The following is a 4,647-nucleotide window of genomic DNA, read 5'->3' on the forward strand; positions in this document are numbered from 1 at the left end:
GTTGCCTAGTGCCTTGCTGATGACGAAGGGGCCTTCCCAAGGGGCCGAGAGCTTGTGCTGGCCGGCTGTTCGCTGGATCAGCCGAAGCACAAGGTCGCCCTCTTGGAAGGATCTTGGCTTGACCTTGCGGTTGTGGTAGCGGCGCAGCCCTTGCTGGTAGATGGCGGACCGGCTGAGTGCTAACAGCCGGCCTTCTTCTAGTAGGTCGACGCCGTCTTCTCTTGCTTCCTTGGCCTCCGCCTCCGTGTACATGGTGACCCGAGGCGAGTCGAACTCGATGTCAGTTGGGATGACAGCCTCGGCGCCATACACAAGGAAGAACGGAGTGAAGCCGGTTGACTTGTTGGGGGTAGTGCGCAGACTCCAGAGGACAGCCGGCAGCTCATCGAGCCAACAGCCGGCCGATCGGTCCAGTGGCACAACCAGTCGGGGCTTGATGCCGGAGAGGATGAGTCCATTTGCTCGCTCGACCTGGCCGTTTGACTGCGGGTGAGCAACGGACGCTAAGTCCAGTCGGATGCCCTGCGTCGCGCAGAAACGTGCCAGTGCTCCTTTGGCGAAGTTCGTGCCGTTGTCGGTGATGATGTTGTGCGGCACGCCGTACCGAGTAGTGATGTCAGTGATGAATGTCACGGCAGTCGGCCCGTTCAGCTTCTTGATCGGCTTCGCTTCGATCCACTTGGTGAACTTGTCCACAGCGACAAGTAGATGTGTCAAGCCGCCGCGGGCTGTCTTGAAAGAGCCCACCATGTCCAGTCCCCAGACGGCAAAAGGCCAGGTAAGGGGAATGGTCTTGAGTGCAGAAGCCGGCAGGTGTTGCTTGGAACTGAAAACTTGGCATCCTCTGCAGCTCTTGACTATCTCTTTGGCATCTTCCAAGGCAGTCGGCCAGAAGAAGCCGTGGCGGAAAGCCTTGGCCACAAGTGATCTTGAGGCTGCGTGGTGGCCGCATTCGCCTTGGTGGATATCCTTGAGGATTGCCACTCCTTTTTTTGGCTCGACACAGCGCTGGAAGACTCGAGTGACGTTGCGCTTGACAAGCTCTCTGTTGATTATTGCATACGCTCCGGCTCGCCGTTGCACTAGTCTTGCTGAGATCTCATCAGCTGGCAGCTCTCTGCTGACTAGGAACTTGAGGATGGGCTGGGCCCATGATGGAGCTGTGACTTCTTCTTCTGTTAGGACGGCCACCATGACTCGGGTGGGTGGGTCGGGAGTCGTGGAATTGGAGTCGGCCACCGCTTCTTGTGTTGTTGCAGTCCCCGGGCCGACTGCTGCAGTCCCCGGGCCGGGTTCTGAAGTCCCCGGGCCGGGTGTGACTACGGCAGTCCCCGGGCCAGTTGTCAGAGTCTCCGTGCCGCCTGTGGGGTTCCTCCAGTCGGATCCGGCTGCGTCTGGCACAGGCGGTACGAAGATAGAGTCTGACTCTGGAGATGGCTTGATGGACGGCTTGAGGAGGCGCTGGAGGGAGACGCCAGTCGGTATGGCTTGTCGGGTGGAGCCGATCCGTGCCAGGGCATCCGCTTGGTCATTGTCGGCCCTTGGCACGTGAAGGAACTCGCACCCTTTGAAGTATCCGCTGATCTGCTGGACGAGGAATCGATAGCTCGCCATGTTCGCGTCCTTGGCGTCCCAGTCGCCAGACGACTGCTGGACCACCAAGTCTGAGTCGCCGTAACACAGGATCCGGCGTATGCCGAGCTCTTTGGCTAGCCGGAGCCCATGTACGAGCGCCTCGTGCTCGGCCACGTTGTTGGAGGCGGCGAAGTGGATTTGCAGCGTGTCCTTGAGCTTGTCGCCTTTGGGAGAGGTGAGGACGATGCCGGCTCCCAAGCCAGTGCGCATCTTGGACCCGTCAAAGTGCATCCGCCAATGGGTAGAGTCGGGAGCCGGCGGTAGGTACTGGGTCTCGGCCCAGTCGACGAGGAAGTCGGCCAATGCTTGGGACTTGATGGCGGTGCGGGGCTGGTAGAAGATCGTGTAGGGCGCCAGTGCAATGGCCCATTTAGCCACCCGGCCGGATGCATCCCGGCTGCCTATGATCTCGGCGAGCGGGGTGGTGCACACGACTGTGATGGGGTGCTCTTGGAAGTAGGGCTTCAGTTTCTTAGCGGCGAAGTACACCCCATAGCACATCTTCTGGTAGTGCGGGTAGTTCTGCTTTGAGCTGGATAGCACTTCCCTTAGATAGTACACCGGCCTCTGGACTAGCTGGGCTCGGCCTTCTTCCGGGAGCTGGACCACAACAACGGTACTGACCACTCGGCTAGTCGCGGCGATGTAGAGGAGCATGGGCTCCTTTTCAGTCGGCGCTGCCAGGACAGGCGGAGTGGTCAACATTTTCTTCAACTCATGGAAGGCTTGGTCGGCTTGGTCATTCCACTCGAAGTGAGTGGACTTCTTCATGAGTCGGTACAGGGGGAGAGCCTTCTCTCCTAGTCGGCTGATAAAGCGATTCAGGGAGGCCAAGCACCCGGTGAACTTCTGCACATCTTGCAGTTTGGTGGGAATCTCCATCCTCTCGATGGCCTTGATCTTCACAGGGTTGCACATGATGCCGCGTTCGGAGACCAGGAAGCCTAACAGCTGGCCGGCTGGTACTCCGAACACGCACTTCTCGGGGTTGAGCTTGATTTGGAATCGGCGCAAGTTGGCGAATGTTTCTTTGAGATCTTCCAGCAGGGTGCCGCGCTTTTCTGTCTTCACCACAATGTCGTCTACATAGACGTGGGCATTTTTGCCGAGTTGTTTCAGGAGGCATTTCTGCATGCAACGCTGAAAAGTGGCACCAGCATTCCTCAAGCCGAATGTCATAGTCAGGTAGCAGAAAGCTCCAAATGGTGTGATGAAGGCAGTCTTCAGGCGGTCTGCTGGGTCCAACTTGATCTGATGGTACCCTGAGTAGGCATCCAAAAAACTCAACAGCTCGCATCCGGCTGTGGAGTCTATCACTTGGTCAATCCGTGGCAGAGCAAACGGATCCTTGGGGCAGGCCTTGTTCAGGCTGGTGTAGTCTATACACATACGCCACTTGTTATTCTTCTTCAATACCAGAACTGGGTTGGCAAGCCACTCTGGAAAAAACACTTCCATAATAAAGCCAGCGGCAAGGAGCCGGGCTATCTCTTCTCCCACGATTCTTCGCTTCTCTTCTGACAGTCGGTGGAGGGGTTGCTTGACCGGCTTCGCGTCGGCTCGGACATGTAATTTGTGCTCGGCGAAATCCTTCGGGACACCCGGCATGTCCTTTGGGGACCATGCAAAAATGTCTCGATTCTCACGGAGGAAGTCGACGAGCTCGCCTTCCTATTTACTGTCCAAGTCCGCCCCAATGACAGCGAACCTCTTCGGATTCTCCGGGTCCAGAGGTATCTTCTTCGTCTCTTTGGCCGGCTCGAAGGAGCCCTGCGCATCACAATCTTTGGGTTTGGGGGACAGGGCCGGCTGCTTGCCGGCCATGGCCACAACCCGCTCCAGCATCTTCTTCTCTTCTGTCACTACGAGGGACTCGGCCAGCCGGCTACTGGCCATGGCACACTCGATGGACTTCTTGTAATCGCCGGCTACCGTGATGATCCCCTTCGAGCTCGGCATCTTCATCTTCAGGTAGGCGTAGTGGGGCACGGCCATGAACTTGGCCAGAGCAGGTCGGCCAAGCAAAGCATGGTAGGGGCTCTCCAGATCCACTACTTCGAACCAGATCGCTTCTCGGCGAAGATGATCTTTGTCTCCGAACAGAACATCCATTTTAATCTTGCCGATTGGGGAGCAAGACAAGCCGGGGACGATACCATGGAACACGGTTCGGCTTGGCATAAGCTGCTTCGCCTTGATGTTCAGCTTCTCCATGGTATCGCGGTACAGTATATTGATACTGCTTCCGCCATCTATCAGGACGCGGGAGAATCGAGCAGCTCGCCTCTCCGTCGCGAGGGTAACATCCAAGACCAGTGCATAGGAGCCAGGGGATGGCATCACCTCTGGGTGGTCGGCTTGGCTCTAGCTGATTGGCTTCTCTGACCAGTGCATGAACTCGGGAGCGCTAGAGGCGACTGCGTTGACCTCTTGATGCTGACGGCGCCGACTACGCTTGGCATCGGCTTGGCTGGTGAAGACGACGTAGGCGGCGTGCTCTTTAGGGAACTCGTCTTGGATGGCTCCGACTGCCGGCCGAGCCGCCGGCTGCTGGGGGGCTGGAGGCGGCGGGCCGGGAGGCGGAGGCGGCAACAACCCTTCGCCCTTGGAGATTCGCGTGAGCCAGTGGCATTTTCGGGTCGTGTGGTTGGACGGCTTCGCGCCGCTGTGGAACTTGCAGGGGGCGACGAGAGTCTGCTCGTAAGAGAAAGCTGGCTGCCAAGCCGGCCTGCCACCCTTCTTCTTGGGAGCGGGCCGCTCTTCGGGCTGCTCATCTTCAACTGTGGCCACCTGCCGACTGGTGGAAGTCGGCATGGGTGCCTTGCGCTTGTGGTCGTTCTGGTAGGGGCGCCGATTGGAGTCGCCAGCCGGCGTCTTGGGAGCCGGAGCAATCACCTTCCCAGAGGCGTCTACTCGAAGCTCGGTCTTCATCGAGGAGTCGGCCGTGGCGTACTTGTCCGCAATGACCAGCGGTTCGTCGAGGGTAGCCGGCTCGTCGCAGAGGAGTCGGTG

Source organism: Triticum aestivum, chromosome 7D (assembly GCF_018294505.1).
Source record: "Triticum aestivum cultivar Chinese Spring chromosome 7D, IWGSC CS RefSeq v2.1, whole genome shotgun sequence".
In the NCBI taxonomy this organism is placed as follows: domain Eukaryota; kingdom Viridiplantae; phylum Streptophyta; class Magnoliopsida; order Poales; family Poaceae; genus Triticum; species Triticum aestivum.